Source organism: Hirundo rustica, chromosome W (assembly GCF_015227805.2).
Source record: "Hirundo rustica isolate bHirRus1 chromosome W, bHirRus1.pri.v3, whole genome shotgun sequence".
Classification (NCBI taxonomy): Eukaryota; Metazoa; Chordata; class Aves; order Passeriformes; family Hirundinidae; genus Hirundo; species Hirundo rustica.
In genome coordinates this window covers 2610655-2636312 of record NC_053487.1, presented here as the reverse complement: position 1 = coordinate 2636312, position 25658 = coordinate 2610655, and positions in this window count along the sequence as shown.

Below are 25658 nucleotides of genomic sequence, written 5' to 3'. Positions count from 1 at the left end.
GTTTGTCAGCACATTCTTTCCTTGTACTTCTCCTAGCAACATGGCTAATTTCCAACAAACGTGAAACCACTACACAGGAGTAGGGAGGCCATTCTTCCCCTGTACTCAGCACTGGTGGGGCTGCACCTTGAGTACTGTATAGTTCTGGGCCCCTCAATTTAGCAAGGATGTTGAGACTCTTGAGCGTGTCCAGAGGAGGGCAACAAGGCTGGTGAGGGGCTTGGAACACAAGCCCTATGAGGAATGGCTGAGGGAGTTGTGGTTGCTTAGACTGGAGAAAAGGAGACTCAGAGGTGACCTTATCACTCTCTACAACTACTTGAAGGGTGGCTGTTGTCAGGGGGGGTTGATCTCTTTCTCCAGGCAGCAACTGACAGAACAAGAGGACACAGTCTTAAGCTGCGCCAAGAGAAATTTAGGTTGGATGTTAGGAAAAAATTTTTTACGGAAAGAGTGATAAAGTACTGGAACTGTCTGCCCAGGGAGGTGGTTGTCACCATCTCTCTCTGCGTGTGTTTAAAAAAAGATTGGATGTGGCACTCAGTGCCATGGTTTAGTTGAGGTGTTAGGGCATGGGTTGGGCTTGATCTTGAAGGTCTCTTCCAACCTAGTGGTTCTGTGATTCTGTGATTCTATGATTCCTTACTGTGGGTGAGCCTCTGCTTGTAAGAGCAGCCAGTAAACTGGGACTTTATTAACACCCAATCTGATGGAAAAGGATGCTCATCATCTACTTGGGTGCCTCAGGGAAAAAACCTGGGACCCCAACCCCCTTCCCTTTCCTGGAAGGCTCGTCTTCCCGGCTATGTGCAGCAGCTCTTACGGATAAGCCCAGCTGCTGCTGCCAAGCTCTGCTGTTTTCTGCCACTGCCTCAGATTTTTTCACAACACTCTAACCCAACACCCTGTATTTGTCTGATTTCCATGGCTCCTGCTAAGGCTGCAAAATTTTCTAATCCGTTTTGTTTGCCAGCCCAGGGTCTGCCTGCCTCTGCCATTTCAGCCACCCCTCCAAAATTCCTGCTACAGCTCATTTCACCATCCAGAGGGACACTGAGACCATCTGTCTCTGAGAGTTTGTAAAGGAAACCCCTTTTCTATCTCTTCCCACGACCTGCCTGCCATTACTCACGTGCAGAAAGGCTACTAAGCTCGTGCCACAGTGCCCCCTGCAGCCAAGAGATAATAATCGCACCTGCCCTGCCCAGATGGGAGCCAACAGTGCCCTTGTTGGCTGTGGCCATAACTACACCAAAGGGAAAAGTGCTCGACAGCAGAGAGAGAAGGCTGCTATTGAGTTTCTAGTTTTGTTTGTTGTTACTGCTGTTGTAGTTATTTGTTTACCTTTTTATACATACATATATATATATACACACTAGTAAAGAATTGTTTTTCCTTTTCCCATTTTTTTTTCCTGAAAGCCCTGTAATTTCAGAGTTAAATAAGTCAGAGGGACGGGGGTCACATTTTCTGTTCCAGGGGAGGTTCCTGTCTTCCTTGGCAGACACCTGCCTTTTAAACCAAAACAGAGATGTATCTGAAAAGTGTGTGGTAAATGAACCATTTTGGCTAAAGAATTACAATATGAAACACTTTCATGCCTGGTGACAATGACCAGGTAGTCACTTGTTACCATATTCTGTTAGCCTTCTGAGTTTTTTACATTTCTGTAGTGGAGTTTCTCACGCTTGTAACATAAACAAAGTGGTTGTTTTCGCATTCCTCTCTGATGAGGGACAAATGATGGACTTCTACCCTGGCCAGTGGAGCAGAGAGGTGGCAACCTTATTCTCCAATCCCTGGTCATTGTCCTGAATCTATATAAATGAGGTCAAGTAAATAAACTTCCCTTCTTTTTCCTCTGGAGTTGAATGTGTGAGTATCATTCTTTTCATGTCCTCTAGTGACAGTCACTAGCAACTTTGGTTATATGAAAGACAGCTCCCTGGGCATGAAGGAAATTACTCATGTGTGCTGAATTATATAGGCAGCAGTGCATATAGAGTGCTCCTCTTCCAACCTGAATGACTCTTGCATGAATGCTGTTGCCCTCTCAGCTCTGATTCTGCTAATACCTTGCAGTTCTGCAGATGCTCACAAAATATATGCAGCTAATCACTTTATTTTATTCCTCTTTTGTAAGTCACAATATCTGCTGTTGCAGTCATTTGCTCATTTTAGTTAAATTTCCCCCTCTTTGTTCTCATGTGGTTATGAGAATTCATGCATGCCAATTCAGATTAGCCTAGAAGTAGTGGTTTCTGAGATCACTTCATACAAATGTTTACTTTTGTCCTGGTGTCAGCTGGGATAGAGTTAATTTCTTCTCAGTAGCTGATGCAATTGCATTGTGCATCACTTATTTGTTGCTTTTTCCTTTCCATTTTTATTATTAATATTATATTTTACTTTGTTTTCAATTATTAAACTGTTCTTATCTCAACTTCAAAGTTTTACTATTGATCCTTTTGCCTGTTTAAAAGTAAACTAGTGGGAGAAATGAACCCCACTCAACTACCTCGAGAGAGATTGTACGTCAGAGTTACAGTTTACTAGAGATTATAATAAATACAATGATACAGAGAAAACAGGTTTTAACCCACAGAGTATAACCTGGCACATTGTTGGTCAGAGTGGTGGTCACAGTCTTGTCAAAAGCAGTAGTCACAGTCCTGTTGAAGTTTTGATCCTCCTCCACATCTGTCAGGTGGTGGTCACAGTCTCCAAGCCCAAAGATTTCATATGCTTAGGTTCAGGTGGGGCATACTCAGTACCTCCCTCAGGGTGGGGAGTTTCACAGTGGATGATGTGATACTGTGAGTCATGGGATATTTTGTGAGTCTTTGATCCCCAAGTCCTTTCAGATGCCTATTCTGCTAGTGCCATTGAGTCCATTATGGCCTGTTAGCAGAGGTGACCCCTCAGGCTGGGTGTGACTGTGGTGGTGCTTCTCTGAAGGGGAGTTATCACAGCTGAGACATTTGTGTGAAGAAAAAGAACCCCCAACCAGCCTCCCAGAGTTTGCCTCTTCTTTCTTATCTCCTTTACACCCAGTTTGCAGCCTGAGGTGTCATATGTGCACTGGGCAGCTACTGCAAAGGATCCATCATTAACAGTTCATCAGAAATGACACAGAGGGGTGTAGAATACACTGTTTTGTAACACCCACATAGTGCTAAACTAGCACTCTACTCCTATAACCAGGACAATTCTCCTCCCCATTCTACTGGGGAGGGGTGAAGGGGAGAGAGGGGGTTTGAGTGAATGGCTAGGTGGTGCTTAGTTGCCAGCTGGGCTTAAACCATGACAGTCCTTTTTAGCACCCAACATGGGGCAAGAGGGATTGAGATAACAACAGATCTGACCAGAGTCAGAAAAAGAAAATTGTTATAAACGTTCATTTTATTAGTTTAGTGTTGGGGAGGATGAAACTAGAAAGCCTTATAAATATGACTGCTTAGATTTTGAGAATATGAAACCTGTAAGTGAGATAGAATTGAAAGCAAGTTTCGATGTCTGAGATGTCCTAGTTACTGAATGTCTGGAAAACAATGATATGGCCAGCTGAAGGTAATCTTCCCTGGATTAAACAATGCCTCTTACCTACAGATAGGTCCAAAGGTCAAATGGAATGTTCTGTCTCACCCCCAATGTATAGTTCATCCCACACCTGTAACCCTCCCCTGAAGTATCAGGTATCTGTAACCCCACTGGCCCAAGTCTTGTTCCAGCCCACCTTGAAGCCCCCTGATAAGGTGCGCTGGGGAGACCGGACGGTATCTTGGCACTTCCTCCCTGGGACCTTCCTCTTGGAACTTCCTCTCTCTCCCTACCTCTCCCTTCCCCCACTCCCTGGGGCCTGCCACGAGTTGCGCCTGGCAACCCAAAGCAAGGCCTCACACCCTTTATAATAAACCACATCTTCTAAAACCTAACTTCACAGATCTCTCGTCTCCATCCATCCACACCGTCCTGGAGTCCAGCCCTCATTACAGTTTAGCAGTTGCTAGTCACAGCACGGACTTCTTTGCTCTCAGATTTGTGGCCTTTTGTCTCTATTATACCAGTAATACCTTACTTGCAGTACATGTTCCCTGTGGGGTATTTTGCAGGATGGGCTTATTACATGACAGTGTTGCTCATTGGAAAACCAGTCTGATGTATATATTCAGTACTGTGGCACCTCTGTGCTTTGAGAGTCAACTACTGGAAATGAATAATAATCACACTGTTGGCTTTTTCTCATCAGAAAAACAACCTATGTGGGAGATACCTACCTACATCTTTCTTCCCTCCTTCTTTCCTTTCTTTTCCTCCAGGCTGATTACAGTAGCATTTGAGAATTTTAAAGATTTTGAATATCCTTTACCCTTGAAATCAAACTAGTCTTTTTGCTAGGTGCCAGAATATTGCTGCACATGGTTCAAGTCTTAACGTTAGACAGTGTAGTGCAGTTAAGGTTGGTAAAATGCCAGTGCACCCACAAAAATCATCCACACATCCCCTTCTGCTATAATTGAGCAAAGGAGGCAAAAAGATCAATTAAAATAGAGCTTATGGGGTGAGATAAGGATATTTTAAGGGCAACACAGGCTCAAAACTTTAAAAGGTATAAAGAAAACTTTATTAAAAGAATTAAAAGAAAAAATAAATACAAAAATAAGCCTTTAGGACACCTTTCCTCCCCCTAGCCCCTCTTTCCTTCCCACTGACAATGTAAAGAGACAAAACCTGGGATTTTCAGTCAGTTTATCACTTCTAAAAAATCCTCTTCAGTTCACTTAGGGAGAGGAGTCTCTTTTACTATGCCAAGGGAGTCCTTCTCATGGAAAACAGTTATTTGTGAACTTTTCCAGCCATGGTTTTGATTCTCACAGCTAAAAATCTGTTTGCAATGTGTGTTTTGGCAGTCTTCCCACAACTACTTTTTCTATGGCCCATTGGCTTATGGGGTGCAAATTTAAGGATGAGCTGTTCTAGGATAAAAGCAAAGAGTCTTCTTCTCTCTGAAAGCAAAAGTTCTCTCTGTCTCGCTATTCAAGTCAGATCACAGCTTTTTGACATCTACATTTTCCAGTTTTCATGGGCTGCCGGTAAAGGCTAGATCCCCCCTATATGCTTCATGAATTACAAGGAAACGGTTTGTTGTACTATAGCCCTGTCTTGGGCTATGTAACCTAAAAATGTATATTCTATTTCATCTGTTGAAAGCTGTTTTTTGGGAGATGTTTTTTCCGTCTCTTGTAACTCCAGGGAGCAGGGGGGCAGATGCCTTCTCATAATGGCCCAGCCATTAAAACCAGTTGGGGCAGTGTTTCTTATCTCTTTCACCACCCCTCCATCCTCCAGGGGGACATCTTCTGATAATGGGCCATTAGGGCCCACCAATGACATGGCACATTCCATCATCCCATTGTGAGATGCTCCACCCAGTGGGGGAGGAGCCAGCTGTTCCTAGCTAGATAAAAACTGGGACTGAAGGACACAAGGTATCTGGTTTTTCCACTGGATTCCTGGAGGCAGACCAGACTCATCTCGTCACCACTGGACTTTCTACAGGACCATCTCTACTCCACAGAGCCACATCTGTTACTCCAGGAGGACTTATTTGGACTGCTTCCAACACCCTGACCACAAGGTGTCACGATGTATCCCTGACTCTGTCAGGGTCTTTCCAGGATTTTTGTTTGCTTCCTTGCTTGTTTTTTTGTACTACTGCATTTGTATTTTCTTTTTTTTTAAATATTCCTAGTAAAGAACTGTTACTCCTATTCCCATATCTTTGCCTGAAATCCCCTAATTGCAAAATTATAGTGCTTTGGAGGGAAGGGGATTTACATTCTCCATTCCAAGGGAAGCTCTAGCTTTCCCTGGGAAACAACTGTCTTTCAAAACCGAGACAAGTCCTCATCACGGCTTGTAGATTTTCAGCTCTGACACGCAGAGCACCTTCTCCTCCCTTCCCCTCTTTATAGCCGACCTTGGTATTGCCATGTTGTTCTCCTCACATCCTCACTTTCCCTTTTCTCTGACTTGGGAGAAGATTGGTGTCTGTAGGTTTATCGGTTCTCAAGTGGAGTTCTGCAACATTGAAAAGTTATCTTATCCAGGCTACGCAAATGATTTTCTCTCTGTTGGTCATGTGATCTCTGTGGCACTACACAAGCCATGCCGGCTGTCGGCTCCACTCTGGCTTTTCTTCATGCAGGATGTGAAAAAAAGAAAAGCTGCAGTCATTTTTTGTTCTTTCATTTGCAGTGCAGCAGGTTAGAAGAAGACAGGAGTGCAAAGCCTATCACTGGCTGTGCCAAGATGACGGCAGCTGCATGGCTTGGCGGCGGTGGGATGGCCTCTGGCTGGCAGGATCTTGGCAGCCCCCCCGCCAGCCACCTCTCCAAAAGCAGGAAAAAGAAGATAACTTCCTGCAGTTTTTCCTTCTTAAATATGTTATCATAGAGGCATTTCCAGGTTTTCTAATTGGCTTAGCAGTGTGCCTATTCTCAGAGCCAGACAGCTATTGGTTTTTCCAGGCACAGAGGCAGCTGTTAACAGCTTCCTTCAGAGAATCACTTTTGTGGCTGATTTTTTTTCCTCTTTACCAAAAGTGAATTTAATGCAAAACCAGGACAGTCAGTTAATTAAGAATACGACCCAGAGATCTGCCCAAAAGCTGTATAGATCAGAGTGGTGGGGTGTGGGGGATTGTATGGGCAAGTTGCTAAGGCAGTGAACACCTCCAATGTGTTTGCACCTTACCCCTGAACAAGTAAAATATTTAAAACTGTGCTGGCACCCTGGCAATTCCAGAGAAACACAAATCACTGTGACGTGTTGGGGCCTGGCCCAGGCCTATCGAGCCACGTTCAACACTGCTCAGTACTCTCAGGGGGGAAAGAAGGTCTCTGGATCTGACAATTTGACAACAACAGGCCCTGCAGCTGCTCCAATCACTGTGACAGACACTGTGGCTACTCTAATGCTGGTGACAGGCACTGACACTGAACCAGAGAATCAACATTTGCCAGTGTCAGTTTCCCCTGTACACAAGCAGAAGAAATGTACATGAAACTCACGTTGAAAAAGCTTCGGCAAAGACAGTCAAGGAAGACAAGAAGTTGAGAGAGGGGTGGAAAGATGAAGAAATAGGGCAATCACAAGGGCAATTTTCAGTGTTATTATCAAGGCCATCACAGGAACCAGAAGAGGAGACAGAAGAGACAGCCACCATTTGATCCCTATCCCTTAGTGAGCTGCAGGAGATATGAAAAGACTTGAGTCATAATCCAGGTGAGCGCATTACCACCTGGTTGTGCCAATGACGGGACAATGGGACTAACGACAATAGGGCTAACAGTTTGAAATGAGGGGGTAAGGAAGCCAAGCAGCTGGGATCACTTGTTAAGGAACCAGACATTGACAAAGCAATGGGAAAAAAAGACACAAGTCCTTAGCCTCTGGAGGCGACTCCTATCAAGTGTGAGGAAAAGTGTTGGCATATGAATGTGAGACTCACAAGCTGAAAACAAAATGAATCTGTTTATTGCAGTTAAGACAGTACTTATACACTTAGTGTGAGAATCTCTGTTCAATCCTTTGCACACAACTCAGTTGCAGGCCTGTAATATATCCGTTGGCCTGACAGTTTGTTAGTTTTCTCAAGGTTTGCAGGCTTGGAAGAAACAGGATGCCTGTCCTGTTCTCTGATCGTGTGTAATCTGCTTTCTTCCGTGCTTCCCAGGAATTTTCATATCACTCAGGCAAATGGACTGCTTTTCTCTCACATCTCCCCCTTTTTACTTTTTTGTTTGGGGTCATAGAAAAAGCTAAGGTAACCATGACTTGTTTTGCATGCTTTTAACAGCTCTGATTATGTTAAAAAGGACAAGACAGAAGATTAAAAAGGATATCATTGCCCAACTGATGCCTGGAGAGGCTATCTAGAATAGAGGCTAGACAGAGTTAGACAATAAAGTATTTATTAAAAGGCCTTCAAAGGATACACCTTGGGCAGTGCAAAAGCCTAGCAGAGGCTACACCCAAGATGGATGACAGTCACAAGTTTTCTCAGACAGAGAGACAACCCAAGTCTCCATAAATCAACAGAGCCTGATGATAAATCAGTGCCTTAAAACCCAAAATTTACTGACCTTTCAGAGGTAATTGAACAAAATCAAATAGCTTTGGATTTGTTTTTGGTTTCCACAATTACCAACAACAATTGCTGTGTATACATAGATCAGACTCTGAAAATACAGACTGATCTGAAAGAAGTTAAGAAACCCACTAGAATATTTCATGAAATGCAAAAGAATCAAGAAAATGTATTCAATGGAATGATCTCATGAATTCAAAATTTAAATATGACCATAAAAAATTAATTGGTATAATTACCCCATCCTAACATTTATATTTGATGCATAGATTATATTTCAAATTTACAAAATTGTATTTAACAAATGTGTACATCAGGCAATAACCATTTTCTCTAAAAATCTCAAGAAAATAAATTTAATTCTATTCACATAACATTAAAACCTTATTTAGTACTATTGAAAAATCACATAATTTAATAATTTTAGTAAATTTGATTGACATTTGTACATGCTTTGTAATTTCTAGAAGCATTATTTTAGAATGCTTGTATCTTCACTCTGATTGTCATAGTGGGTAAGAAAGATTTCACCCTAAATATGACTTGGATTTTCATGTGATTATAGAATCAGTTTTGTTAACCTCTTCCTACCTCTTCAAGGTAAAACATAAGTAAGGAAAAACAATTGAATTTCATGACATTATTGATTCCCCTGAGACAATCAAACTATTGTATAACATATGTATATTTATTTAGATTATTTTAGAACTGTCTAACACTTACTATATTAAGCAAAACTGAACTTCACTGAAGACTGAACCAAAAATCATAATGAGAAATGAAGAGTGACCAACCATCCATTGAACTCCTTCAATCGCTACAACTGAAGAACTACTCCCATGAATTCTTCTTTGTTACTGGTTTGCATTTCATCCTCCTATGATCTTAAGACTCAAGGGGTGAGAAGCAACCTATCCCACTGTAGTGGTTTCAAGTTTGCCTATTTCTGTTTCCCGAATTATGTGTAGTGATTTGAGTGCCTGCGGCGTCTCTCTCTCTCTCTCTCGGAGCCCCCCGGCTCTGTTTTTGCCTCGGTTAGCTTGAGAGACAAACCACAGTTGGAAGGATTTTTCCCAGGGCCCTAAAGATCCCAGAGTGGCTGTGAACCTTTTCCTTTAGAGAGAGCAGGTCCCCATCGATGGCAAAGGAAAGAGTCTGCACTTGATTCAGGGGGAATCAGGGCTTTATTCAGTCTTTCTCCTGTGGTCCTGCCCCTGCAGGGCCGGGACCCCCGTCCCTGTCCCTGTCCCCGAGCCAAGAAGCTTTCCACATGCTTATCCTGGCTTTTATCCAGGGGGAAGGGTCTAGAGGCAGGGACAAGCCACTACCCAATCAGGGATAAGGTGGGAGTGGAACAGTTGGATTACATTCCAGTGTGGGAGAATGGGCGGGGAAAAGGAGCAGGGACAAATTTAGGGTTGATACATTTTCCAGGGGAACTGGGGGGGTACAGAAGAAACCATTATAAAACCCAATATAAAAATGAAATACAATATAAACCCAAATAATACACAGCAACAAGTGCCCACTAGAATTATTTACTCGTTTTCTGCTGTGAGATAGGATTAGAAGAGAAGCAAAGCAGGCTCAAAACTTAAAAGGATATAAAGACAGGTTTATTAACAAAACAACAAGAAAGAAAAAAAATAATGAGAATCAGAATAAAACTTTCAAAACACTTCCCCTCTTCCCCACAAACTCCTCCCTCTCTGACAATGTGCAGAGACAAAACTTGGAACTTTAGGTCAGTTTACCACTTGTAAAATCATCTTTCATCCATTCATTTAGAGAGAGAAGTCTCTTTTGATCTGCCATGAAAACTTCCCTACAAGAAAGAACAATTCTCTTGTGGCTTTTGAGTCTCACAAAAGCAGCCACCTGGAAATCTGCATTTGTGAAGTCTCTCCCATATCACACAGCCTTCCCAACAGCTGCATTATGGGCCATGTAAACTCATGGGGGTACCATTTTAAAGATGAGTGGTCCAAAAGCAAAGGTTCTCTTCATCTATTTTAAAAATCATAAGATGAAGATCTGCTCCCAGGAAAAGAAGAGGAAGATCTCTGATCCTAAAGATGAGGATGATTTTTAAACAACTACATTATTTACTTAGTCCACCACAAATGCCTTTGCTTATATCGGCAATCTGAACACTCTCATCTCCCCAATGCATATATTCCACAATTTAAAGGGATATTATAGTATATAATAGTCCATTTTTATGGCTTTACAAAAGAATTTCAGCCTATAACCAGGCATCTTCTCATTCTCCTTCCATCTAAGACCCAACTCTTCCTTCACTGACTTTGATGTCTTCATATTGCTTCTCTACATGTCTCCACTCTGTCCCTTTCTCTTACTTAAGAAAGGATTAGTGTTTTGCAAGTTTCATCTGTGCAAAGAAAGAGTTAACATTCTTGCCCAAGCCTACAGAGGGTCATGATGGTTTTTTCCCAGGCAGTGAATGAAGGTGGTAAATTCAGGCTGCATTTGGGGCTGGGCCAGGTTCTCAGGGGTTCTGGCTGCATTCGATTTTCAGCTGTGGCGATACCTGCATGGTTGCAGAGCCGGCCATGGTCTCAGTTGCATGATCTCTCGTGCGGCTGGGCCCCTCCCTTAACAAGGGGTCTTGTTAGAGGTGGCTGGAGCACACTGGGGGGAGGGCCTGGCCTGGCCTGGCCAGGCCGCGCAGGCCATGATGGGGGGGGACCACTTAGCAGCATGTTGTTAACAGCCAATGGAGGCCTGATCTGGCTAGGATGGGGTATTCTCTCCTCCCCTCCCCCTACTGGATAGCTGTCAGACCCAGCTCTGGCCTGGGACAGGGCCTGGTGGGCTTCCCGGGAAGGGGCCTGCACAGTCCGGCCCCTTGCGGCAAGGAGGGGTCCGAGGCCGCTTGTTACCTCTTCTCAGGCCAAAAGGAAAAAGAAATTTTCCCGGGATTTCTCTGATTTTAACTCGTGTGTTCACAGAGGCGTGTCACCTTTCTAGTGGCTTCACCAGATGTCAATATTCAAACCTAGTCACTGATTGGTTTTGCTATAACTTGCTTGGAAAAATCGCTTCTATATAAAACCAGTACACCCATACAGACTGATAACAACACATGTAAAATGACTTGTTGAATTGTCCCTAATTACCAACTCAATGCTGTATCTTATAATTTTTGTTTGTCACTAATAATTTTTCTTTTTATTTCCAAATAGATGCATATATCTGTCACTATTGTATTAGGGACGGCTGAATAAGTGACACAAACTCCAAACCTTCTCAGAAGGCATATAGCACAGTTTATTAGAAAGCACATATTTTTATAGACTGTTCTGAGACAGCTGGACATAATTGGTCTTATAATTAACACCCCTCACCATCATTAGCTAATTAGAAATTACACCCCTTTGTAAACTTCTTACAAAACAACAAGTGCAAGCACCAGGTGCCAGGATTGTTTTAATTTTTTCACTGACCAGACCAGTGTATGGGAAAGTTATTTGACTCTCTCTCACAGGCCCTGTTACTGTCTGATGCTTGAAAATTCCTCTCTGACCAGGCTATCAGCATCCATATATATCAATATCAATTACATGTTCAACATCTTTTAAAGAAATAATACAATTTGGGAAAACAATGTGTATCAAAATACTCAGTGATGGTGCATGCATATATGAAAGTGGGCGCTTTTATAGCATGGAGGCAAGAGATACCTGCACTATTACTCCATGAGGTAAAACCAGTGCCTCTAGTCACAGGTGTAGAATGTGGCAGGACATATTCTCCCTCTCTCTACCACAGATAGATGGTGCAGATATGGGAGAGATAACCCAAGGGCTGAAAGGCCCAGCAGGGGGTCATCTCTGGCACCAAAAGGGCTCAGACTTCAGCTAAGAATCCACATTTTAGTCTGGAAATCAAATGTGGGAAGAGATAAAAGAAATATTCTGGATTCTGCTGAGTGACCAAGCAAAGAAGGAAACAGGTCAGTATTGGTATTGAGAGGAATGAGATTTGTCTTTACAAACAAGCCTTGGGTCTGCTGGTAGATAAAACTAGCACTGAGAGATAAGAGAAACAATGGGAAGGATTCTACTGATTGATGAATGGAAAAGAAGATACTTGCCTTTACAAACAAACCATACGTTTGTTTGTAAATGAAATTGAATATTGAAAGATGAAAGCAACAATGGGGAAAACCCATAAATCCCATAAAAATTAAAAATTAGCAGGGGGTTATACATTAAAAGGGGAATCTTAGGTCTTAGGCATTTTGGGAAGTCTGTACCTCTCAAGTACCTCAGCCAATGGGGAAAGAGAGAGGGAAATGCGGCCGGGAAATTAGGATAAAAAGGAGGCTGTGTCCTCCGAAAAACTGAGAGACCCCAGGGGAAATGCCCCATGGCCTCTCCCTTTATTTGAATAAAGAAAAAGGACTCCTCTGTCTCCTTTTTGGACATAAACCTCTGGTGTTCATGGATTAATTTTCCTAACAATCTGGGGGCTCTCGTCCAGGATATTTCCACCGTCCAGGGCGGCGGGCAGCGAGCGGAGCTGAAGGTGTGCCTCACCCAGTTTCGGTGATCAGCTCCCCTTGGTGACGGCCAGCACCGGGCATTCGATTAGGTTCCCGAGACTGTCCAGGAGACAGACGAGTGGCGAACCAGAGGGGTCTGTGAAGAGTCCGCAGGGAAGGACCACTGAAAATCTCACCGGTGAGTAAAGTGGGATCTTTGGGCAGCAAACCTGGGAGGGCACCCATGGAGGGCAGCACAGGTAAACCTGAGAGGGCACCCATGGAGGGTAGCACAGGTGAAACAAAGCACCCATGGAGGGTTGCTAGGGTAAAGCCAGGAAGGGGCCCTGGCAAAAGGGATGACGATCCCATAATACCCCCGGAGAGTCCCTTGGGGAGAATGCTGAGGTCTTGGGACAGACTATGCATTCACCCAGAGGTAACTATGGAAATGATGGTAAAATATTGTTATTTTGTGTGGCCGGACTATAAGTTGCCAAAGGGGCTTATGTGGCCACCTTATGGAACAGATAGGATTTGTTTGTGTAGAATTTTGTTGAAGTATTTAGAGGAGAATTGGAAAGGATGGATTGAAAGGGAATGTGGATTGATATGGTTTAGACAAGCAACAAAAGAAATCTATGTGTTAAAGAAAAAGGGAGAAGAGGGGAAAAAAAAGGGAGGAAGGGGGAACTGGTGAGAATTGGGATGTTCTTCAGTACCTTCCGTCTTGTCCTCCAGTGCTGCCAGCTGAACCAGGACCAGCTGCAGGTCCCCTGTATCCTCAACTCCCAGAGCAAAGGATCAGGGGAATGTTGTTCCTACAGCCCCACCTGAGAATAATAATAGTGTAGGGGGAAGGGAGCAGCCTATCATACCATCACGTAGAACTAGAAGAGGAAATCAATTGAGCACATCAGAAGCCCCCTGGACCCAAGAGACAGGGGTACATCAAATGCCACTCCACCAAGTTCCTTTGGGGGGTCAGGGGGGAGGCTTTGGGTTTGTAATTGTACCACTTACTACCCAGGATATAAGGGGGTTGAAAAAAGAATTACCCCCATATTTGGATGATGCCATAGGGGTGGGGGAAAAGATAGAAGAATATTTGGGAAATGCGGATTATACATGGAAGGACTGAGATTTTCTTTTGGGGATTTTATTTGGGTCATCAGAGAAATGAATGATTCTGCAAAAGCTCGGCAGCTGTGGGAAGATGAACATCCACAAGCAGCAGGGGGGGCTGGACCTAACGTACCTACAGTGGATGATGCCATCCCCCAGGTGGACCCCCAGAGGAAACCAAATGAGGAGACCAATTTGGCTCGCCTCCGCGATTACCGTGCTTATCTGATTAGGGCAATTAAATCAGCAGTTCCCAGAACTAACAGCATAGCTAAGGCTATGTCCTTAAAACAGGAGAAACATGAAAGCCCCTCTCATTGGTTAGAGAGGATTAGAGAGGCCTTTTGGAAACACAGGGGGATGGATCTGGAGGGACCAGCCTTTGACACATTGCTGAAGGTACAATTTGTTACAAAGGCCTGGCCTGACATACAGAAAGGGGTACAGAAAGATGAAGAGTGGCAGAACAAGCTTCTAGAAAAACTAGTTAGAAAAACACAGCAGATATATGTAAGGAGGGATGAAGAAAAGGTAAAGGCTAAGGCAAAGATGATGGCAGAGTTTTTGCAGCCATGGAAAAATTAACAACAGGGTCCAAGGGGTCCCCCTGGGACAGAGGGGATGGGGTTGGCCACAGGGAAGTGGCAGAGGCATTCCCTTCTCAGCAGGGGGGAGCCGACCCAAACAGCGGTTGGGAAGGAACCAGTGTGCTATCTGCCGGGCAGAAGGGCATTGGAAAAGGGAGTGTCCACAGAAACAGCTGGACCCTCAGGAGGAGGAAGTCCAGAGGATAATGGAAATGGATTGTTAAGGGTGTCAGGGGCTCCCATTATATCAAGGACCCACCACTCAGGAGCCCTTGATAACTTTTAAGGTGGGTCTGGATCGAGAGGAGGTATGTTTTCTGGTAGATACAGGGGCCTCTCAATCCACTTTAAATTTTATACCTGGGGGGGGAATTATCAAAAAGATCCTTAGTCTTTCAAGGAGTGAGTGGAAAAGATGAGCAAGTGTATTTTATTCAACCGCTATTAATAGATGTGGGGGACAGGTTTAAAATACATGAATTCCTGTTTGTTCCTAATTGTGATTGTAATTTACTGGGAAAGGATTTGATGGCTAAAGTGGGAATACAAATTAGTATTGTAAAAAAAAAAAAAAAGACACAGAGTCCAACACTGTGATATCTTTATGTCAAATGTCTGAGAAGGCTTATGCTGAAATAAATCTGGAAGTGTGGGCAGCCCCAGGAAAATATAGAAAACTAGACATAGAGCCTCTCCAAATTACTTTGAAGCAACCAGGACAAGTGGTGTCTAAAAAGCAATACCCTCTTTCAAGGGAGGGAAAGAAGGGGTTACAGCCTGTCATTGAGTCCCTGCTAAAAGCAGGTCTTTTGGAGCCCTGTATGTCTCCCTATAACACCCCTATCCTGCCAGTTAAAAAACCAGATGGAACCTACAGAATGGTGCAGGATTTAAGAATAATAAATTAAATTGTCAAAGCAGGGCATCCCACAGTTCCGGATCCCTATACAATCCTGAATCAGATCCCTTCTTCACACCAGTATTATTCAGTACTGGACTTAAAGGATGCTTTCTGGGGGTGTCTGATTACAGAAGATAGTAAACAGTATTTTGCCTTTGAGTAAGAAGAAGAAGAAGAAGAAAAAAAAGTGTTTATTGATGGGTCTTCAAGGGTGATAGAAGGGAAACAATTTACAAGATACTCTATCGTGAATAAAAAGCAACTAAAGGAAGGGGGGAGGTTACCGCCCACCTGGTCAGCTCAGACAGCAGAGCTGTATGCGCTTGTGAGAGCCTGTGAATTATACCAGGATAAGACAGTGAATGTTTTTACTGACTCTAAATATGCATATGGGGTGATACACGCATTTGAGAAACTATAGGAAGAGAGAGGTTTATTAACCTGCAGGGGAAAGAAGTTAGCTCATGAGAACTTAATCTCTCGCCTATTGGAGGTGGTAAATTTACCAAAAAAAGGTAGCAATAATACACATTAAAGGGCACCAAACAGGGTACTCAGAAGAGGCAATAGGAGACCAACTAGCTGATGAAGAAGCTCGAAAAGCTGCACTGTCGCCAGAAATCTCTAAGATCCTCCCCTTGCTCCCAGTAACTACATCACTGCCAGAGAAACTGTCTTTTCCACCAGAGGAACTTGAGATAATTAAAAAGAGCGGGGCAGAAGAAAAAGGGGGATAATTGGTTTACAAGGGATAGTAAACAGTACCAAAAGCTCAGGCCTTACAGCTATTAAAACAACTCCATGAAGGGAGCCATTGGGGCTCCCGAGGACTGGCAGAAGCTTTCCTCAAAATGTATGCTGCTGTGAATCTTTTTACCCTGGCAAAGCAAGCTATTGAAGGTTGTTTGATTTGTGCTAAAACCAATAACAGAGTTACAAAGAAACTTGCCAGGGGAGGGAGGCCTTGGGCTATACGTCCCTTCCAGAGATGCCAGGTGGATTTTATGGAAATGCCACGAGTGGCAAGGTTTAAATACCTTCTGGTAATAGTATATCAGTTAACAGGGTGGCCAGAAGCATTTCCTGCCATTTCAGCAACTACAGGATAAGTTATTAAAGTATTTTTGGAACAAATAATTCCAGAATATAAGACTGTAGAAGCAATAGACTCAGATAGGGGATCTCATTTTACAGGAAAAATTCTTCAAGGAGTTATAACTGCTCTAGGGATAAGATGGAATCTCCACACCCCCTGGCATCCCCAGAGTTCCAGCTGAGTAGAGAGGATGAATGGAGAAATAAAGAAACACCTTTTGAAGCTAGTAATAGAAGCTAAGATGCCATGGGTACGGCTCTTGCCACTGGCTTTAGTAAGGATAAGGGCTAGACCCAGGGGAGATATTCAATTATCTCCCTTTGAACTGATGTTTAGAATTCCTTACCCTTACAATTCCCAGCCTAGTGGGGGCGTAGAGATAAGTGATGTATATTTAAAACAATATGTGGCCAGGATACTGTCTCTTGTGAAATCTCTTCGACAAGAAGCTCAGCTGGCACAGACCCTGCCTTTGCTGTTCACAACATCCCACCAAGAAATTAAGCCCTAGTTAAGGAGTAAAAAGAAGCACCACTAGTGGCTAAGTGGCGTGGACCTTTGCAAGTGTTGCTGACCACAGAAACAGCCATCAATACAGCAGAACATGAGTGGACCCACCACACTCAGGTCAAGGTCTCTGAGACCCTAGAGATTTGGACATCTCAGCTGGAAGAGAAGGATGGGAAGCCACGACTGACACTCCGCAGGAGTGGACTGGAGCAGTAGCCAGTGCGTTGACATCGGGGAAAGCCTCGTGTGCCTACCCACAGAGTGCCTGCTGAAACAGTTTGTGTGGGCATCCCTCCTCTCAGATCTCCAGTCACTGGGGGCCAATCCTCGTTGTCATTGTTTTCTTTATGTTAAGCTGTTTCTGTGCCTTCGCTCGCCACAAGTGGTATAGAGGACAACGTAAAAGTTAAAATTAAGTTAGAAGATTAGATTACACCATTAGAATATTTCTCTTAATAATCTTACCTTTAGATTGTCAGTTAGGCTGGGGTCAAAAGTGGGAAAATAATTTTTTAACCTTAGGAGAAGAAGTAGCAAAACCCTTTAACTTTAAGAAAGTTAGCTCATGTACCAGTCCAAACATGGAAAGGATGGGAATGGGACATGTTTTCGTGATTACCTGGTGGACTATGGGTTAAACAAATGCTTTTCTTCCTCTTATGTGTGGTAGCAACTCTTATATTTTTACCATGCATGATCCCTTGCTTAGTACAACTTATTCAACATGTGATCAAAGGGATGCAGGGAGTAGCCATGCCTACTGATCCAGAGATGGCTACAAAAGGACAGAAATTGATGTCACTGCAAATAATTGCGAAACCAAAAAAAAAAACAAACCAAAACCCAAGAACAGAAAATTAAGTCAATGATAACTAAAGTTTGTAAAGACAATTATAAAAAATAAAAGAGGAGGGATTGAGAAGAATGAGATTTGTCTTTACAAACAAGCCCTGGGTCTGCTGGTAGATAAAACTAGCACTGAGAGATAAGAGAAACAATGGGAAGGATTCTACTGATTGATGAATGGAAAAGAAGATACTTGCCTTTACAAACAAACCATATGTTTGTTTGTAAATGAAATTGAATATTGAAAGATGAAAGCAACAATGGGGAAAACCCATAAATCCCATAAAAATTAAAAATTAGCAGGGGGTTATACATTAAAAGGGGAATCTTAGGTCTTAGGCATTTTGGGAAGTCTGTACCTCTCAAGTACCTCAGCCAATGGGGAAAGAGAGAGGGAAATGCGGCCGGGAAATTAGGATAAAAAGGAGGCTGTGTCCTCCGAAAAACTGAGAGACCCCAGGGGAAATGCCCCATGGCCTCTCCCTTTATTTGAATAAAGAAAAAGGACTCCTCTGTCTCCTTTTTGGACATAAACCTCTGGTGTTCGTGGATTAATTTTCCTAACAGTGTTAGTTGACACCTTTAGTGGATGGTCTGAAGCTTACCCCGGTGGCAGGACGTATCCTCCCCCTCCAATACAGATGGGTGGTGCATATGGAAGAGACAACCCATCTGGGTCAAAGGCCCAGAGGGGTCATCTCTGGTGCCAAAAGGGCTCAGACCTCAGCTAAGAACAAACATCTTAGTCTGGACAGCAGATGTGGGAAGAGAGAAAAGAAATATTCTTGACTGAGGGACACTGTTTTACAAACTATAAGAGACACGAGTTATCACAGAGGCAGAAGCCTTCTACACACACACCCTGAAAGTGTTCTAAGACTTCTCCCTGGAGTTTGGATACAAATTCCATGATTACTTTCCTTGGAATTGAGGGAAAGGATCTCGATGTGTGCCCCACCAACAATCGGATGGTAAGATACATTGAATCCTAAGTCATATTTTTTCTTTGCTAGCTGTAACATTAATAGGTATCTTTAACTTCCCATTGCGTATACCTACTAGTAATTTTTTCCTTGTTTATTATAGAGTTTGTTATGTCTTATGTCTGTTAGTTTTGTGTTGTCTTGGTTTGAAAGACAGGTATCTGCTAGGGAGGGGCAGGGCCTCCCTAGGAATGGAGAATTCTAATCCCCTCCCTCCAAGTTATTTTAATTTAGAAAATTAAAGGGGCTTTTTCAGGCAGAGGTATGGGGATAGGAATGACAGTTCTTTACTAGTATGTATAACAAGGCAAACAAACAACAACCGCTACAACATTAATAATAAACAGAACCAGGAACCTCGAGGGGCTTTGTTTCACAAAGCCCGGGACAGTCTGATCTCTTGGGATTCCAAGAGCACTGTAATAAATGATCAAGCCAAATTTTGTAAATTAAAATATAGAATTTTATTTCGAGACTTAAATTCAGTCTCTAACAGCCACAATTAAAAGGAACAGCGTCGAACCCTGGGTTTCGGCACTGGGTGAACACAGAAACGGACCCTATCACTCCGAATCTGCCCTGTTCACAAAGTGTTTCCTGAGCTGCTGGCTTTTATACAGTCCTCTGCTGAAAGTGGAGAGCGACTGTAGTGCTCCAGTCCCTCTGTTGCTTCATCAGGTATTCATGTCCATGTCTCCGGTCGGTTGAATAGGTTCTTGAGGTAAAACAATGTCGTGATTGCTTGCTCCGGAGTGGTGTTTAGAAATGGTAAACTTGGCCGGAACAGATAAGATATCCATCTGGTATTGATCGCTGGGTCGTTAGCAGGTCCATCTCCGGGGGAGACATGGTTTATCTAATCATCTCTTCTATTCACTGAGTCCTGAGGCCTTCCTGGCAGAGACCCTCCCTGTCTCTCAACCCTCGTGTCCTCCTCTCACAGTTCAATTTTTAAACCCCAAATACACTTCATATTTTACAGAGCTTAATTCAGACCGAACGCGAATTAACTTTATATTACATATCACAAGACCAAACACGAATTAACTTTAGGTCACATATCACAAGCACCAAGCTGGAAAGGTGGAAAATCACAGGCTGGTGGATGAGATATATCAGAAGCTCCACCAGTGGTAACTGGAAGGGCAGGGATGTCCCAGCAGGGCAGGACAGGGCAGAATGGGATCACAGAGTGGCAAAAAGCCTCAAAGCAGTGCTGAAGAAATGGTGGCGGCAGGACAGGGCCAGCTCAGCAGGGCAGGAGGAAGCGAGCTCAGAGTTCTGGGGCACAAGAGCAGATGATGGTAGATTTTCTGAGGACCTGACATGGTGGTGACAGTGAACTCCTCCTGCAGCAAGCAGTGGTCTGACCGTCCTCTCTCTGATGCCGAGAGCAAGAGAGAGAAGCTGTCCCCAGCCCTGTCCTTTACCTGCCCCAAAAACTCACATTATCTCCCCCTCCAGGAGAAGACCCAAAACAGTGTAGCCAGGTGCCACAAATCCTCTCCTTTGGCCCCTTTTGTTCTGCTTAAGTACCTATAAGTACCCAGTAGTTAGTTTCCTAGCAACTTATGGGAAAAAAATCTATGTGTAAAAAAGAAACAAATCTAACCCCCAACACCATGATATATCAATCTCCTCCACCCCTAATTCATAAGGGCCTTCCTTATAAAGTTTTTAAGGAACTATGAAAATCAGTATAGGAGAATGGGCTTCAGAGCTTATTTACTGTTTGTTGAGGTAGCGAGTAACTTATTTAATGACTCCCTGGGATTGGTTTACTCTGTTAAAGACTATTAATGCCATCTCAGTATGCTGTATGGAAACTAGAACATCAAGAGTTAGCTGCTGTGCAAGCTATGGAAAATATCCCAAATGAAGTGGTTATTGGATTAGATATGCTATCTGGAATATTGCAATATATCACAGTACAAACACAAAGGACACAGAACAGACAGTTATTTGATCAAGACTCTCTGTTAGCTGTACCTGCCTGGAGAAGGATTTCGGAGGCAGGAAAGACAGTTGTCTTGTTTGCATTAATTAGACAGGGGCCACAAGAACCATATGTTTCCTTCATTGATAAATTACAGGGTGCTCTTCAAAGATAAATTGATAATCCTGAGGCAGCAGACACATTAATTATGCAGTTAGCATTTGAGAATGCTAATAGTGACTGTCTGGGAGGTCTTTTGCCAATAAAGGGAAAAGCCACTGGCGTTGCCGAATTGTCCTGGGGTGACTGTGTATCTCTAATCGTCTGTTGGGTGCAGGGGGGAGGGCAAGCGCGGTTTGTTTTTCCCCAGGAAAACTCTGCTCATCAGAGTGACCTTAAAGCGGGGGAGTTGGAACATGGCAAGACGAAAGAAGCTCTGTTGTTTTTTTTCCCCAGCAGTTAGTTAGTTTAGTGCTAGCGTAGTTAGACGCTGTAGAATAGCTAAAGCTTTTTTGCTTTTTTTTTCTTTTTCTTTTTTTGTCCTTTTTTCCTTCCTTTTTGCTTTTTTTGCTGTTACCCTGGTTTTTCTGAGTTTTTTATTAGCCTTTTGATTTTCATAAATGGAGTCAGATCTTTTAGTTACTGTAGAATATTAGAGCAGTTTTTCTACCTTTCCCACCGAAGTAATATAAACAAACCCTTTGTTTTTCATTCTTTGTCCTTTGTTTGCATATTTCTAACCTGAAAACAATTGTAACTGACAATTCGTCTGGCCACTGAGGCTGAGGGGTGGAAACCCCAAAAAGCCAATCTTCTGCTAGACCCACAAATGTATAAAAGTAAAAGAATAAACAAAGGGGTCTCTTCTCTCCACTCTTTCACCTGGGAGCTGGATCAGAGGAACCTCTGCAAAAATCTCTTGTCTGCGTGTGATTGCTTTGCGTGTCTCGGTGACATTTTGCCCTCTCCTCGGAACTGTTCCAGCCTCTCCGGACTAAGGACCTAGGGAAGCACCGGGGGGCCTCCACAAGGGACCCACCCCACCAAGACCAGCCCTGCACATCTCCTTTTCTCCCAACGTCAGCGGAGACGGAGTGGTGGAGCACAGTGACTATCTTCAAGAGGAGACTTTCTTTAAGTTTGTTATCCCTCCGTAAGCGGCACAAAGCTCTTTTCATCAGGTATTGTGCTGAGAGTGCTTTGCCTGTTTAATAAACAAGTTTTTTCCACTTCTCTCTGAAAAAATCTTTTTTCCCGAACCAGATAGAGGAGGGGAGGAGGGCCCCGTAAGAGAGTTTCTCCCAAAATCTGCCTAAAACCACCACACGAATATATCAAAGTGTACAGTACATTAGAGAATGGGAAATGGAAATTCGCTGATGGTCGAGAATTGATTCCAAAAGCATATGCCCGAACGATACTGAAGAGATTGCATTCTCAAACCCACTGGGGAACTCAAGCATTAGCAGAACAGTTCCTGAAGTTTTTTGGATGCAAAGGTATCTTCAAATTAGCAAAGCAGGAAGTTCAGAATTGCCTAGTGTGTCAGAAAATTAATAAGTCTAGAATCAGACAAAATATACCAGGGGGACGCCCCTTAGCATACCGCCCCTTTGGGAGAATTCAAGTAGATTTCACTGAACTGCCCAAAATAGGAAGGTATAAATATTTACTGGTAATAGTGGATCAATTAACACACTGGGTGGAAGCATTCCCTAGCCCCAGGGCAACAGCACAAACAGTGGCCAGAAGGTTACTGGAGGAAATAGTACCTAGATATGGGATCCCTGACTCTATAGACTCAGACCAAGGAACCCATTTCACATCAAAAATCACAAAACACTTAGCAGAGGCCTTAGGGATCAGATGGGAATATCACACTCCTTGGCACCCTCAGAGTTCAGGCCAGGTGGAAAGAATGAATCAGACTCTAAAAGCTCAATTGTCCAAACTTATACTAGAAACTAAAATGTCATGGGTGAAGTGTCTTCCTTTAGCTCTCCTAAATATTAGGACCCAACCCCATTCAGGTTCTGGTCTGTCCCCCTTTGAAATGCTATATGGAATGCCATATGAGCATGGAATGCCGGTTGGACACCCCCGAATGGAAGATTGCCAGATCCAGTCTTATCTTGTCTTAATTAACAAAAATTTACAGGAGCTCTGAAAACGCAGACTAATAGCACAAGGCACACCTCTGGGATTTGCTATTCACAAAATCCAGCCGGGAGACCAGGTGCTGATCAAGACGTGGAAAGAGGCCCCATTGTCACCGCACTGGGAGGGACCTTTTCTCGTCCTCCTCACCACTGACACAGCAGTGAGGACAGCAGAAAAGGGTTGGACACACTCATCTCGGGTGAAAAGAGTTGAACAGAAAAGCAGCTCTCCGCAGTGGAAAGTCACCTCAGCTCCGGGAGACTTAAAGCTGAAGATACATCGGGAAACCTAATGACCAGCGCTTATCGGATAAGTTGTAACCAAGCAGGATGTCCCTGCTATCCCTTTGCTCATTTTAAGTGCGGGTATTGTAAACAGATTTGGGTGACTCATTGTTACAGAGGGGCCAGGCCGTGGAGTTTATATGAACATTGCTTTGAGGAGGAGAGCAGGCTTACGAATCTATTTCTATACATTGCCACAGAATCGGGTCTTTTTGAATTGGATTCTCCTGAGTGGTTTCATTATTTCACGAACGGGATAAGGGGAGGACTAAATAAAAGGGCGGAGCCACTCGTGATTGAGTGTAGGAGAACAGTGAAAGTACCCTGTTTAGCTGACCAAGTGAAAATAGCCAGGTGGGAACAATACAAAAGGCGATACGCTCAAAGGAGCACCTGTAGGGGTCCCGAAGAATATCCCTGCTGCCAGGAAGATAGTTTACCCCGCCGTTGGTGGCACCCCAATGGGCGAAGGGTGGAGCAGAGGGATACGCCGGTGGGTAACCCTGGTGATCCTGAGCCTAGCCGTGTACCCCACGAATGGCCTCCCCAACCCCAAGGAGGAAACGGGGAAAGGAACTGACCCCCCCGAGGTTCACTCAGAACCTACCTGGGACCAGGTCTCGAAATCCAGGGTACGAGTAGACTGGTCTACATTGCAAAGGGGAGGGGACTACAAATTGAATAGTAGGTTCCAAATGAACAAAACCAATAACCCGATGGCAATGTCTAGGAAAAGAAGGGAGCTAAATAGCTTACCTTTAATTCCCACCTGCAGGGAATGTAATAAAACTGTATGGATAGGGGGGAAAAAAGAAAGTACCTTTGTGGGATACTTACAAGTAAACCAATTGTGTTATGATAAGAAAAAATTAGAAATGTGTACCCTTAACGGGAAAACATATTGGGTGGGACAGAATAAGAAATTGCAAACAAATTCCTTAAGCGGAGGACCCATATTGCTGGATTTGTTGAGTGAAGATGATGAAAGGGTATGTTTGAAACTAGAAAAGGTGTTCTGTTTTTCTAAAGATGAAGAAGGGTTAGACCCAGAGAACAAGATACAAAGGGTAGCCTTAGAGCTAAAAAGGCAGGAATTAGAAGCAAAAAGGAAAAGAATTGAGCAAGAAAGGATGAGGACACTTAGCGAGCAATATGAGCAATTAGAAAGACAATCTAGTGATTGGAGCCTGTCTGCCTCCAGCAAAAACCTCTTTCTGGATCTAGTGCAAGAAATTGCTACAGAATTGGGACTAACTAACTGCTGGATCTGTGGAGGATTGAGATCAGCAGAAAGGTGGCCTTGGAAAGGTGAGAGTTTGGCCCCTGAACAACTACTAAGGTGGGATAACAAAATTTTAAACACAATGACTCGGCCAGAGGGATGGACACTAGATGAACGGGTAATAGGGGCAATTTGTATTAGCAGGGAGGGAAATACATACAGTGAGACAGTAAGTTACACCCCATGCCTATCCACCCTAACCGTAAATTCAAACAACAAGTCCAAAATGTGGCAACCCAAACCCCCCGACGGGTATTGGGGAAAGAAAAAGGAGGAAGGATGTAAATACATAGAAGAAATTGGACTCTGCTGGCACCAGGTAACAAATGCTAACCCGTACTACTCCCTGACTGACTTAGCAGGGTTTTGGGAAAACCCAGAAAATATATACATCAGATGGAAAGCCCCAAGTGGAATCTACTGGATTTGTGGGAAGAAAGCTTATAGTGAGTTACCCCGAAAATGGAAAGGGTCCTGCACCCTAGGAATGATTAGACCCTCTTTCTTCACCCTCCCCCGAACGGGCAGTAATTTGCTAGGGGCTCCTTTATATGAGACTCTCAGCAGGAGAAGACGAGAGATAAAGAGGGAATTTCCACAGGTCGGGGGGAATCAGAAATGGGGGGAGGAAGAATGCCCTGCAGAGCGCATTATAGAATATTATGGCCCTGCCACGTGGGCCCAAGATGGGAGCTGGGGCTACCGGACCCCAGTATACTTATTAAACCGATTGATTAGGTTACAAGCTGTAGTAGAGATAGTTTCAAACCACACTTCGGATGCCCTAGAGCTGTTAGCCCGACAGCACTCGCAGATGAGAGCATTTGTATACCAAAATAGAATTGCCTTAGACTATTTATTAGCAGAAGAAGGAGGTGTATGTGTCTAATTTAATGACTCAGAGTGTTGCATAGAAATCAATGACTATGGAGAGACAATTAGAGATTTAGCAGCAGAAATTAAAAAGGTTGCACATGTCCCAGTACAAAAATGGAATTCTATACTCCAAGCTTCTTGGTGGGATCAAATATTTGGGGCAGGAGATTGGTGGAAAAAGGTGGGATTTTTTATCCTGTGTTCTGTAGCCGGATTAGTCTTCTTGCCTTGTCTGATACCCTGTCTAATTAGATTAATCCATACAGTAGTCCAGGGAATGCAGATAGCAGCACTTCCTATGGATCCTGAATTGGCCTCAGGGGGGGCAAATAAAAACAAGGCGGTCCCAAAAATCATGAAATTGAATGAGAAAAAGAGTAAAGCTGCTCAGGTGTTAGAAAAATTTGAAGCTC